We start from the raw sequence: 15,168 nt of genomic DNA, 5'->3' as shown, positions 1-15,168 counted from the left end.
GATGGTTAATTCACACCGATGGTCCAGTGTGGGAAAAAAATAAGAAGGAAAAGAATTGGTAAAAGTTGAGCTTGGTAATCAACGAGTGTGAAGTTTTCTTTCAGAAAAAAAAAAAAAAGAAGAAGAAGACAAAGAAGACAAAGAAATGACATCAGGAAATACTGCTTTTGGTTTCTTTGAACTATCCTTGGTTTTTCTCTCATTCAGTTGCTCCAGTTTAAAGTTTAGAATCTAGTGCAAATATCATCACATCACAGCATTCCAGGAGCAATACACTATCCCTTCATCCTAGGTGAATACTATCCCTTCAGACCTCCTCAGAAGACTGGGGGCAATGATCCAGAAAAGCGTTAACTGAACAGATTATTAACCTAGTACTCGCTACAACAAGAAAGGCACTATCACAAGAGATCAGCCTCAGCATCTTCCTTGCCGTGGGCGTGGACGTTTTAACCACTCCAGCAACTACAATGAAACCCAGACTGTGGCTTTTCCAGTACTTGAACTCACTGGCCAGTTATCTGGCTCTCCCACTGGCCACTGCTGTTGGCTCCGGCCGTGCAGAGCACTGACCGGCTCTGTGTCCATGCTGCCCCACATTTCACCAGTGATCCTTGTTTGGTTCTAAATGATTTAGCTCACTCTCTTCCATGGAAGTTTCTTTCTCCCCATCAGTCTCCAGGTCACGACTCTATTACAAAGACAGTTTACAGTGTCAAGTACTAGCGCTTAGCTATTTTCTCCTAGTTTTTTAAACCTCTAACCAAACCCTAAGTCATAAAGACAATTCAGTAGCTCCTTTAACAACAAGTCTCCTGTAAATATCACTGTGAACAGAATGAAAACCAAAGTATCATCCCTTGACCACCAAAGCATATCCCTTGAGCCTGTTGTATTACATTTGTCTGCAAGAGAGGAGGTGGGGCTCTGGAAAGGAAAATCTTTGGTGACAGAACTGGAGTGGGTATGCAAGTTTCAAGGAAGAAGCTATTTTCCAAAAGCCTCAAGAGAAGTATCCTAGGGCAGTTAATGTGAAGATATTTTAAAAGGTCAATTATTTCTTTCTGTAACTTTGGTTTGGTGCAGTCAGTATCTTCTCAGAGCTTACCCAATACACATCTCTAAGTACCTGTTAAGAGCTCTGAATTTAGAGTTTCTTATTTGAAAGGGAGATAATACTTTGAGTGCTTAAGGGACTGCTTACATTAGTTCTGAAAGCTCTAAATGGAGTTTTTCTGCCTAGCAAGGCTGACAGCTTCCTTAAAAATTTTTTAACTTGGAAAAGTAGACTTGGATGGATGCTAAGGAGGGGAGAGAAAGAGATAGGTATCAATGTAATCTTAAGAAAGGCCGCAACCGAGAGTTTTCCAAATTGATGCCCCAACATGTGATAGTGATCAGAGAAATTCCACATTACCCACTGATATGGGTTGTGACCCTTTCTTAGTGAACCATAATCTTCAAAGCTGTCACCTTGGATTCTGGACGAGTCCTTCAGCATCTTCACTCTCCTGTTTTTATTCCCTACACAATCTATTGCTTTTCCTGTGGTGAAAGATTCTTTTATTAATAGTCACTAAAGAGCTGTCAAATTCTAATTACTTCTAAGATTTAAAAAGGCAATAAAAATAAATCCAATAAAGAAAAATTGAAAGAAAAAGCAACAACTTCAAAACTAGGCTTTTAGGCACTGTTAAGGTCTTCTGCTTTATAAAGGATAGTCTCTGATGGAGCAGCTAGTAAGTAGGTTCTGATTAATCCTCCAACCCTTCCTCCAATTTCAAAGTTGGCCTAGCTTGTTTCAGATAAACCTTTCACCTCACTGGTTTTCAATGTTTATTGCACTGTTCCCTTACTGTCATCCTAAAGGATTTTACCACATGCATGGCCTTCCTCTTTGGTTAGCCTGATCTAGGTTTCACCCAGCGATGAAAAAGCATGCTCAGGCTGAAAGGATACCTCCAATATGGACATGGTGAGGTTTTTCTGAAAGGAGGCCCTACCTCGGGCCCAGGAGAAGACTTTCCGGTCACCTCGGTTGGCTTCCTCACCATCGCAACTCTTACTGAAAGCTTAGTTGGAGACAACATTGGGCAAACTTCTCCTTAAACGTCTTCAATTTACAGTACTAACTCAGCTTCTTTATAATAAGAAAACAGATCCTATCAGCATGGCAGTTTCTAGGCCTGATCAAGAGTTGGCAGATTCCACAGATTTTTACCAACTCTGCTAAGACCAAGCATGACGGAAATAACCCTCCATTTTTGTGGTGCTTCTAGTTTCAAAACTTGCCTCTTTCTTTCCCATACCTCACACAATCTCTCCCGGCACAAGTAAATACATTTCAGTAGTGCAATGCAGTGCAGTCATATTTATTTAGTGCAAAAAAAAAAAAAAAAAAAAAAGCCCTATTACAGCCCCAAGCTCAACCCTAAACAGCTCTTACTAAAAGTTACCAGTGCCACAAAAGTGGGAAATTCAGTCCTTACCTCACACTTCTGTGAGTCATCTCTTTCGTTGTCCCTGTTTGGTTCAGCTCAAAGGAAGGAAACAACTAGCATACGCCTGGGCATTATTCTGTAAAATGTTAAGCCAATAGGCAGAAAATAAAGGGAAGGAGTTGAGTTGAAACCAAGGGTAGTATTTAGAAGAGGAAAATAGCTATTTAATGCAAAGATCAGTAGTGGTTTTTACTGAATGCTTTTCATCATGTCAAATGGCTCCGATGCTAAAGGGAATGGGTACAGAAAAAGATAAAGCTTTCCTGTTTCCCAAAACACGGTCCTAAATTTAACAGTGCTGGGTTCTTATTTTTGAATAGTGCAATCAGCTATTCCTCGAGGGCTTTGGGCAGCAGCCACCTTACCTAACATAAATAGGGACACTAAGAGCACTCACTTTTTCACATTGACCTTCTCTCTTGCCTCATTCCTCTCCTATCCATTTTTTCTGACTACACATAAATACAGATCTACATACACATACACAGAAATTCTCAAGGCCCCTCTCAGGATGATAGATTGAAAATTGGTACAAATAGCTCAATGACATACACACACAAAGTACAATTATTAAATATAAAAGTGAATTATTACACCAAAATTAAGGGTCTGCATTGTACCTCTTCTTGTATTATTCTGTAAGAAAAAAACATTCATAGCAGGATGTCTTATGGAGCTTACTTTTTGCTTAAGATTAATCTGGACTTAGTTTGGGATATGGCAGTACTGAGTGATTTTGGAGAGATGCCTTGCATTTGATCATCCTCCAGAATCATGCTCTCCAGTTTGCCTGGGTCCCCACCCTCCAGGTGTAAATCTGCTTGTCTGCACATACCACATGCATGCTGGAAGTCTCAGGAGGATCAATATGTAGTTTAGAATAGATTATAGAAACATTAGTGGGGTCAGCACACTCAAATTCCTTTGGACCACTACATTATCATAGAGTTTCTTGATTCTATCAACTTCTTGCCATTGTTTGCCACGATGAGGATTACCAAGAGACTCTGCTTTCATTTACTCTGAAAACCACAGTTCTTTTAACGATAGTGCAAAAAACCAAATTTAATTAGATATATGAAAGTTACCCTTCATTTATATCTCAATAGGCCCCTCGGGAAAACGTAACCACTGGGACTAAAGAAGGAGTTTAATTGCTGACAATGCTTTTGATAATCCTCTCTTACAAATCTACACATAGATGGTTCCAAATCAAAGTCTGTGCCAAGGAGAGCAGAAGCAGAGTAACTCACCTTATTTTTCAAAGAACCCTCTGGCAGTGAACATACACTAAGCACTTTAGTCTATGTCTAAAGCTTGGATTAAATTTGAACCATTATTTTATTGTCCGTTATCTCTCTGCATAAGCCCCGGAGAGCAGATTAGTAATGGGAGCAGTCAAGGGTTTCTATCATTTCTCTATATGGTTTTGATAGCATTAAGAGAAGTCTTGGGCTTCCCTGGTGGCGCAGTGGTTGGGGGTCTGCCTGCCAATGCAGGGGACACGGGTTCGAGCCCTGGTCTGGGAAGATCCCACATGCCGCGGAGCAACTAGGCCCGTGAGCCACAACTACTGAGCCTGCGCGTCTGGAGTCTGTGCTCCGCAACAAGAGAGGTTGCGATAGTGAGAGGCCCGCGCACCGTGATGAAGAGTGGCCCCCGCTTGCCACAACTAGAGAAAGCCCTCGCACAGAAACGAAGACCCAACACAGCCATAAAATAAATAAATAAAAAAAGAGAAGTCTTAAATCACAAAGAAGTGAGGTTATTTTACTAATTCTTAGGCCTATAATAGTGAGAATGGGCAAAAATGGCAAAGGGCGAGTGGTGCTGACTTTCCCTGCTAACCCTGAGAACTGGCTTTAGGAATCCAGAACTGTATCAAATTTAGTCCCATCACATTGTCCTGTTTCCCCTCTTTGCTTTTCCTCTGTTCACTTAATTGAGATTGCAGTTATTGTGAAGATTCAGCTAAGAATGCAAATTATAGCATAAAAGACAGGTTATAAAAAGGTTGTCAGGCTATCTGTAAATTGAATTGAGTTGAAAACAGTATGCTTTCGAATGAAGCACTACAATTTCCTCTTTTTTTAAAGTTTCTAATTTGGTTTTTCTTTCTTTTGTGGTGGTGAGAGTACGGATGGGTGAAGTACTGGCAATGCCAATCTCCCTCTGTGACTGTCACCTCCAGTGCCAGGTTGGGGAGATGACAGGCAATGGAGGAGTGGTGTTTCACCATTTAAGACCTCATGAACACATGCAGTTTTGAAATGAAGAGAACAGAAATCTGAACAATTATAGCAATCCACAGATCAGCTCATTTTGGCATTTTAGTAGTATCCTTTCTTTTTCTTTTCTGGTGATTCTGTCCTATATTAATAAGAAACATCCAAAAAGGATTTTCATTACATTAGTCTATCCTCAGCCTTATTTCAAAAATTTGAGGAGACAAAAAGGATTTGTAGTGTGAAATTGCATGAACTTCATCCGCAGTCAATCCCCATCCTTAGGCCTCATACCTGTAAAGTTTAGGTAAATGGGGTTTCTTTTTCAAGGAATAGCTTTTATTTTAACTATTCTAACCTCAAAGTGCAGAGAGACTCTTTCTCCTCAAAGCTCTCACATTCTACTCGAAAAGGAAGATAAGATTTTCATGGAGAATAGACTCCTTAATGATAGAATGGAAGGCTTTTCATTATAAGAGGGAAAGGAGTAAGGTAAGGGTGGGCAGTGATTTGACTGATGCCTATGGCCATGGACAGTATCAAATTAAAGAATCAAAATTTTTTACTGCCTTGAGAAGAAAGAGATAAAGGGTAACAAACAAATCAACAAACAAACTTCACTAAAATACACATTCCTCCAGCTTCAGTTTTCTAAAAAGTAATAATTATGCTTAAATCAAGGTTTACAGATAGCAAACAACTGTTTTAATGTGTACAAGTATTATCCCTTTGCTTTACTATGTTAGTTTCACTTTCTTTGAAGGAATTGTATCCGTGCACACTTGTCCTAAAGTCCAGTGCAGAAAATAAACTGGTTTGCTACCAGCCTCAATCTCAGAATATTTCCTAAGCTCTATCTGCAAATCCTAAAACTATACATCTGTAAAATGAGATGCAGAACTTCTGAAATGCACTGTGGGGGTGGGGCCGGGGGAGGAAGCAAGCTTTTTATGGAGGCAAAGAAAGAAATCCCTTCCTGTCCTCCAAAATGTATACTGTAATGTTTCTGACCGTTATTTTGCTGCATTACTTACCGTTAGGGCTACCGGTGTTAGCTTAGAAAAGCAGAGGCTCGAAAGTAACAAGAAATTCACATCCTGGACTCTCCAGAATATTAAACAGGATTTCAACATTAATCTAGACTAATGCAGAGGCTGTGGTGAGAAATCTGGGGTCTCAGGGTTAGAGCTCTTCTTGGAGCACTATAAGGAACAAGGTCAAGAAGGCATCCTGGAGGAATCTTTGTGATAAACTGGACCAAATGGGACCTACTAGAACCAGATCCACTCCTCCTCCACATTATACTTTAAATGATGGCATTTAGGATTTAAAAGAGAGTCTTTTGTTCTTTCAGAAGTCAATGCCTGAGGACAGGAATACTTTAGATGACTTTAAAAAAAAAAGATAGAGGGAGTCAGAATGGACAAAGAAAGAGAAGGAGATAAGAATGATGGGGAGAACATGCTAAGTGAAGATGACAGTCCTAAGCAACATACACACTGACTTTAAGAAGTGTTGGTTTCCTACTAGATGTGGGACTCAGGGAGGTTTTTGAGCCTCTTCTTTATTTCATTGCTGTCTATGGTGTGAGATGTTAAAAACTGGTTTGATTAAGGTAAAACCTGCATCAAGCCTCAAATCAAATTAAGGCTACATTTCTGACATTACTGTTCCTTCTGATGGTCAATGGGTAAAGCAAGAAGTGAAAGCATACCCCTGTGTGCCCCAAATCAGGTAGTGCTCTATATGCTACAGAATGGTCCACCCAAGAGCTGAGAGCCAAAGCAGTATCACAGTAAGAGTGCTGGACTGGGAGTCAGGAAAGACTGTGTGGCAGAGTTGTTCAGATTGCATCATAAGCATCCTGTAAAGGGGGAGACCCAGAAATGCATGAGTCTTTTGGACAATGCTCTGGCAACCAGACAGTTGTAACTCACTGAAATGAGATCTAGCATGATGACCAAATTACATGGTGAATGCTTAGTTACTGGGGAGTGTATTAAATGGCTCTTCAAGTATCTGTTCTGCCCTATTATTATTTTATTTAAGCACATATTAAGTTTATGTTTAAAAATATGTGGTTGCAAAATAGACACTTTAGAAACTTTATGGACCTTTTCATCCCTTAGTAAATTACTGCTTAAAGTTCTAAACCAATCAACAATTATTTGTTTTCCAAAAACATGACGTGAAAAAGATTCTTCCTAATTATCTCCTGTGATGCCTTTGAGTAGAAGTGGATTTACCTGTTTTAGAAGAGCTCACTAGGGCTTGAACAGGTATCAAAATTAGTCTGAAATGTTACTCCTTTCATTAAATTTCTCTAAGTCTAGTACCTGTATGTCATTTGGCTAAGTATTAGTAGGAGTTGAAAGAGTCATCACTGATGATTTTTTTTTTTCTCCCTCAGAAATGGTCTACTCATATCAGGAATTTGAACACTGTGGTATTTAAAAAAAGAGAGAGAAAAAAAAAAAAAAAACCAGAAAATATTTTCCCCTTTGTCTTTGGCCAAATGTGAAGGTGAAAAGAATTTGTGACCTCAGCTAGTACGGTTGACATTTAAAACTGTGACTCAGGTCCTCCCACTCTCAAAAGAATAGTGATAACTTTTAAAACCTGAAGGTACAGTGAAGACATGCTTCACTCTGCCTACGAGTCTCATGCTGATGAACTCACTCATGTCAGTGCTCTTTCACCACATAAAGCTCAAAGAAGGACATTCACAACGGGGTTGGGGGAAGGGAGGGAAATGAGCCCTCAGGTGTCATGATGATTAGAGCTCTTAAGGCAGTGAGGAGAGGAAGAGGTAATTTAAAGTCTTAGAGAGAAACAAGAAATAAAGAGAATGGGTGAGGAAAAGGAAAGAGGAAAACAGTGAAGTTTATACAATTTGGGTATTAAGTGATCACTGGAAAAGGAACAGCTCACCTCACCCTCAATTCACTATGATGTTGGTCTAGTAGAAATATATTTAGTTGAAAACTTTGGAGAAACAGATGGATATTTTTGCTTTTAGACTCAATACTAGCCCCTTCCAAGCAGATGAGAGCACGTAGTTCCTTAATGAGTACCGCAAGTAGAGGGTAAAGAGGGGAGTTGGATAAGGGGAGGGGGGAGGGCTTGTTGGAGGGGCACAGCAGAATGGGGTGGGATTTGAAAACAAAAATCGACTGGAAAAGACGAAAGGAAGGAATTGGTGTTATTCACACTGAGAAGCCTTAACGGTGGTTCAGTGTGGGAAGGGTTCTCACGCTGAGTATGACGAACAGCTGTTTTCATCCTGTCCTGAATGTAGAACTGGTCTCAGGCACCCAGGACAAATGTAAAGTTTATCCATCAGCGGTGTTTTCCAGGCATTGGGTTGAGTAGCTGAGGGAAGCTGAAGGAGCTCTTTATCTAAAAATACTATTTGAAAATATTTCTTGTGAGGAAGACAGGATGCCTGATTTCTGATGTTTCCGTGATGGCCTGGTTAAAGAAGAAAGGCACCAAGTTCCCACCTTAACAGACAAATGTAGATATTGAGGGCTAGATACCCAAGAACCACTACTTTATGGATTCTGCAGACTAAAAAAATGAACTATAATTTTCTGAGTTCTAGTTCTATCAGCCTCTGTCATGAAAAAGTTCCTAAATTCTGATTTTATTAAAAAGAATCTCCTAGGAAAATGAACATTATATTGCTAAGCTGCCTCCAGGGAAGCACTGAAGACTAGTTAAAATAACTGTAAGCACACTGAAAACAGAAAGTAGTCAGTAAAGAACTAGTATTAAAAATCAATATTTGAAAATACAGTTGGGACAACTAGGCTTTTAACTGCCTTCTGCTTCTCAGATGAGCAGCCCTTTGAAATGCAGCCTGTAATTGTTGGTCAGATCATATGGAGGTTAAGAGGCCCCTTGGTCATATTTTTAAAAGCAAATACAGACAGTGACAGTCCTAGAGGGGAAAATCACAGATACATTCATATGCACTTCTTTTGTTCTTCAGATATTGAGAGGGTCAGCTAAACAAGATCACTTTGACTATGGACCTCTTTGTGTCGGCCACACCAAAAAAAATGTTTTCTTAAAAAAAGTTTTCACTTTCCTACATTTGCTAAGTCTGAGCTTAAAAAAAATTCTAAAATCCTGTAAAGACAATACTGAAGCTGATAATATAAAAAGCAAACTAGAGCAGTAATGATTATTATTAAATGCACCAGATTAACTGCAGCAGGTTGGTGATGGGTGATAAATGCAAAGAAATAGTATTTCAATCAACTCATGATCATAGGCAGATTCAAAAGTTAAAATGAATATAATGTAATATATATTTCAATATAGAGTTGTTATATATAATGTGTATGTTCTAGCTTTCAGAAATACTGCAATGTAGTGTACTGTACTTAAGTAAGCATACCTAAATAGTAACTCATATTCTTCCACAAAGTCACTAGTACTGTTAACTAAAAAAAAAAACAACTCATTTTTTTCCAGTAAAAAGAAATATCTATGGTTACAGTCACAGACTTCTTTTGGATATAGAAAGACAATATACATTTAAAACAATAGTAACAACAAAAAGATTGCAACTGTAAGTAGCCTTACTTAACTGGGGAGGGGAAAAGTCACCAAAATAGAAGAGGAAAGAAAACGTCCTCTGAATTCTGTAAGTGAGCAGAAATAATCCACGTGTCATAAAAAATAAGAAACCATCTAGTAAAAGAAGGGCATGGGAGTGAGAAAACTGAATCTGACTGTTTCCAGGCCACCCTTCAAAGTCAGCTATGAGAGCCAGGTCCGTTTGTTCAGAATAGTCCACTAGGGTGCATTCTACTTTAATGTTCGAGATGGGCAAGAGCCATCAAGTCTTAGAGATTACCGAAAACGATTCTTCTGAGAGTCTATTGGTTTGCTAGACATGGTAAACAACCCACTCCTGGAAAGACTTCAGCAAAGGCCACATTGGTTTCAGGAGACACAGTTTGTGATTGATGATGATTCCCTGCAGATGCAGGCAGGATTAGGAAGCTTTAGTTTGGGAGTCAAACTTACAAGTGGGTGGGTGTTTGTGTGCACACACTGGGTTGCATAGAGGAAAGGAATGGAGGCTTTTAAGCCATGGAAGGGCTCAGGCAAAAGTTTGCATGGGCCTTGCCTGCCTGGCCTTGGTGCCCGCTCCTGCACAGGAAACCTGGGTAGAGGGGGTACCCCACATTGCTGCTCCCTCTTACCTACTTGCCAGTTGAGTACATCTGTTCTACCTTCTTCTGGAGGAAAGCAGCCTGTCACTGTGGGTTTGCTGTGGATCCAACAAGCTGCCTTTGTGTCTCCCAACTCTGAAACGCTACAAAAAGCAACAGAGTGGGCAGGTGACTGCTTCCTGGGAAGGGAGCCACCAGTCCTGAGCACAATGGCGGGAAGAGGCAACAGTATCTACGCACCAGGACCTATGCCTGTGTGTGCTTTGTTTGAGATGCACACATACTCCCAGAGCACAGCAAGTACACATGCAAACACGCATGTCCACACACACGTCAGTAAACCCAATAGAAGTGTAGTTCGTTCAGTGCACCCTCCTCCACACAAGCATATTCAAGTTTCTCATGAAAGGGGTACATAGAAATTACTGATGCTTGGGCTCCTTCAGAATGCCCTAAAGCCTCATCACAGATAGTGGACAGCACTAATGCACCCAACTAAGGCAACAGAGCAGAAGCAGATACATGAGATATCTGAGACCTTTGACTAACTATAAATTCCAGACTTTATCTTGTTGTCATTAGGGAATACGAATGTGGAACAGTTTTGTACTGAGAGCACCTCACACTGCGTGTGTACATGCATAATGTAGACTCATTTACAGACATTTTGGACAGCAGCTGGGACACACTAGATGGGTTAAGTCCCTTTCATTACTAGAATCTACATATAAATTGCAATGATTCTGCTGGGCAACAACAAACTTCTGTTGCAACAGTAGTAGAAACAGATGTCTCCTATGGGGTTAATTTTTTTTTTTTTTTCCTGCCTTGGGTTAGAACCTCATTGAAGCATTTTGAAGCAAGGAAACCTCTGAATTTGAAAGAGGGCTAGTTAGGGACTTTTTACACCCTAATTAGGTATCTCAAAAGCCAGGACTCCAATAACTGCGGCTAGATTTTCCCTATGATCTGCAGATCGTGCTCCTTCATTGAAGACTTGAAAGTTGTGAGTTTGCATTTAAACAAAGAACCACCAGATAACCCAGATGCTCACAGGAATTGAGAAAAAAAAGTTCAGAGATACACACTGTACAGGAAAAGCTTTTTGTTGAGACTGTTCTCCCTGTTAAGGAAATGATTCAAACTAGCATTTTAGGCACCTGTGATCGTGTCTTATGGGACTCGCTATTTAGCTAATAGGATGTCTATTTTACATCCAGCCCAGACCCATGTCACTGAAATAGGATAGGAAATAGCAGCCACTTCCTGAGGGCAGCCAGTTCCTGACAAGTTTGGTGCCTCCCCCTAAAGTCACTGTTTCCATAGTCTTCAGTCATGAATAGGGCTCATTTTTGTAATAATGCAACCATAAAAAAGCAAGAAGTATCCACGTCTTCACACCCGTCCCATCTATCTTCTGTTCTCTTCCCTGGGCTTTCTGACTTAAGGCAGTAACTCTTTACTGTAAGTGGCTTCCTGTGAAAATACCTTAACTGAGGTCGCTTCAGATAAGATTTAGTCTGAAATTATTCAGTTTTTGGAGCAACAGGCTGGGCCTGAAGAACCACCGGAAACCAGGCATTTTTGGTCAGCGGTGTGGAAAATGATGTTTCTTGTTTCAACCCAGGGCATTTCTACCCCTCGTTCAGTGAAATACATAGTTCTGAAAAAGAATGCATGCTGTGCAGTCCTCATCGTCTACCTCTTCACCCTAAAAAGAATCCAGAGGAACCCTAGTGTTCCATGCCATTTTCTGGGATCTGTTAATGCGCACCACTGACCACTACGGATTTGGTGTCCCAGGAGAAAGAATATTCAGAGACTTACCAAGTTCTCTGGGGTGTTTTGGTCAGGCTAATCATCTTAGCACCTAGTGTTAGAAATGATGCTTTGGGTTAGTAATTTCCAGGCTCTGCGTTTACAGGAACACTGAGTCACCACAGCTTTCCTACTTGGGGAGGTTTAAGCAGTATCAGAAATGGCAACTCTACACCAAACAGCTGTTGCGAATCTGAAAATATTCTCTCCGGAGCAAGAGCCCCTCTGTGCACCTTTTCTGTCTCCATATGTGGCCTGAGCCCCAGGGTAGAGATTGCTTTTGAAAGTTTGCCCCGTGTCATCTCTTTCCCGGGCACCTAAGAGAACAGCCTCTTTTTTTCACGAGAACACAGAAGCGAAAGCAGCTGCTGCCGGACCACCGTGAGGGCGCGTCCAGCCTCGGGGAGCCCGGCTCAGCTCAGGCACCCTCCTCGCACACCGCACACCCTGGGGCACTGGGTTGCCCGGCACTTCTGTGGAATCAGGGAGTCGATTGAAATTCTAGTGCACCCTTCCTTGTGTTCGACACCAAGTCCCATGGTTCTGTCTTTAGTGTCCTATTTTTCTCTTTATAAAATTTCTTTCTCTGGGGGACAAAATTGGCCATTTAAATAAAGTTCTTTTATAGTTAGTAAAGAGGTTTCTCAGAGCCAGAAATCACTGAAAAGTCTATCGACCCTACCCACGGAAAAACCCAGAGCTTTCTCTAAATGCCTCTTGCCAAACCTCCTAGTGTTGCGATTGGATGCTTCCTGGCTTTGCATTATTGGTGCTGAATACGTTTCGTAATCCTTCTGTTCCCTTCTCCAGGGCTCCCACTACCCTGGACTTCAACTCATGACTATATTATTCTTTCAGAAGATTTCTTTTAAGAGTCAGGTCACAACAGAAAGGGCACTCTCCCTCCTCCTAAATCCCAGGGGCATCTCAGGTGGTGACTACTCCTCCCTTGCGCCTTCGTTTTGCCTCTTTTTGCTGCGGCAGCGCACTGGCTGTAGCAGATGCAGACCTGATGTGGTTATCTGATACCTTTGCTGCAGTCACACATATTCTGCTCCCAGCCCCGACCGATTAAATGACACCTTCTAGCCTTCTAGAGGAAGGCTCCAAAATGGGCATAGCTAGTGGGAATCCTGGCCAGATCTACCTCACTGCCCCCTTTCCTCAGGGCAGCAGGTCTTGGGGACATACTGGATGAGCCACACCGAGGATGCGACGTGACCCTTATTATGTTCTCTCGGGGCTCTGAGGGATTTTAGACGAAGCACGCCTCACTTTCAACTTCTGTGCTGAGGGAAAACACTGATTAGGGGCCTGGGCTGGGCACATACTGTTGGTGTGCTTGTGTGATGGGGTACAGGTAGGTGAAGGCATTAGGACTAACATGAAACTAACACACCCAGAGGAAACCTTTTCTCTTTTCATATCACAATGCACAAACTCTAACTGTTCATGAGTTGGAAGAAGTTTTCTTGGTCCTTACAGAATGTGGAGCTGATACAAAATAAAATCCCTGTGACTTTTAAACACAGCAAATTCAAGTCTTTCCTTCTAAGGCCAGGAGCTACTGTGACCCCCGAGATGCCTAGGAAGAAGGAATGGGCTTCAGCCTGAACAACAGCAGGAAAGTACTCACCACACTTACTCATGGCACAAACAGCTTCAGAGCATTAGGACTTTGGGGAAGAAAAAGTCTATAAAACTGTTCTTAGAAGCTAAAGTTTACAACTCAAACTGTATAATAAGAAATATTTTGATATAGAGACTTTCATTTCAGAGTCTTTTTTGGCCTGGCTTGTTTCTCAATCTTTTCCCATGTGTAGATTTGTATCAGATCCATATGTCTCAATTCCTTCCTTTTTTGGGGGCTCTATTTTACACATTTGGGGCTTTGGGGGGGTACAAATTTTGGCATTTATTATTATCAATAGGGGAAAATATGCCCACTCTGCTAAGATGCTACTGATGTTTTAGTGCTAGGAAATTTTATTTTTCATAAACTGTATCTAACTATCTAGAGATAAACGTTCCCCTTTGACTTTTTCCTTTCCTTTGTCCAGCTAATCCAGTTTTAAGTCATAAATTACTAAAAAAAAAAAAAAAGAAAAGAAAGAAAAAGAAAAAGAAATAAAGAGTACTTTTCCATACCAGTTCTTGTTCCCTGTACTCATCCTAAGAGGTCTTAAATCTGGAACACTTGCTTCCATTTCATCTATTTTTTTTTTCCTGGCTACTGAAGTTTTTATTTTTTTTAGCACTCATAGCATCCTAGCATAAAGTTCCAAATGTAAGAAGATTGTTGGATTTGAAACTAAAAGAATAAAAGAATCTATGCTCATCTTCTATTCTTGAAGCAAAATGTTTCCCCTGTCCTAAGATGTTGGTGATTATTTAATTTGAAAGGAAGGATTGACAAACTAAAAGCATCTCTATCCTTTTGAAATAGGCACGGACTAGTTTATTTCCTAAAACGTAGGTCAGTTTGGAAGCAGCCCTTTCAGAGGCCAGAACATGGAGTAAGGTCCCACAGCAAGTTCACTACTCCCCAGCTTAGATCTTCCACTCCAATCTAGCTGCTTCCTTTCTCCAGAGAACAATCTGTCAACTATTTTGGACTATGAGATGTTTGGGAGGAACAGACACACAGTAAGAAAAAGTCTACTGCTATGCAAACCTGGATAGTCCATATTGTTATAATGATTACATCACCTCACCAGGAATTCTTTGGGAGTCCTGTAACATTTACAAAAAAGAGATACTTCATTTGAAGGGAAAGGATGAATATGAGGGTTTAAACCCAACTGGTATTTTTTCCCCCACGTGTTCTATAACAAAAGGTAAATCGTAACCCAATTGCTTAGTTTTTTACATGGCAAATCAGCACTAAGGCGAATGGGTCTCCCTCAGATTTGACAAGCAGATAGCTAAATGTGGCCCACACTGCCACCCAAGATCAAGTTTCTGGAGGTCCTATAACATCTGTCTACTTTGCTAAGGTTTGTGTAAGGCCACTATTTTAAACGAGCTACTGTCCAATAATTCAAAATATTTTAAAGTGGCTTTTGGCCTTCTTCCATTTGTAACATATGCTGAGTGATTTCATGTCATTTTCCTCTAGATTAAAAAGATATTTTTTTAACGTCAATTTCTTCTTTTTTACATCATGGGTTGAATGACTTGTTTTTCAAAATATCAAAATTCTAGGCCATGGTTAATTAACTAATGCTCCCTCTGTTGGTAGTAAGTGGAAATACTGGAGTCTTACTTAAGACAGTTATTTCAAAAAGCAAGAGAAAATGGACTATTTCTTGTTTCTGAAGCTGTTTCCCACTAGCTTTTAAAACAGGTCAATTTTGGACAGATAGTTTTTAGTAGGACTCCTCTTAGAAATCATGATGGGTGATACTTAAAGGTCAGTTAATCATCCAAGTCTAC

Source organism: Hyperoodon ampullatus, assembly GCF_949752795.1.
Source record: "Hyperoodon ampullatus genome assembly, chromosome: 5".
NCBI classification, from domain to species: domain Eukaryota; kingdom Metazoa; phylum Chordata; class Mammalia; order Artiodactyla; family Ziphiidae; genus Hyperoodon; species Hyperoodon ampullatus.
The sequence above is the reverse complement of the archived record's forward strand: the minus strand, read 5'-3'. Positions refer to the sequence as shown.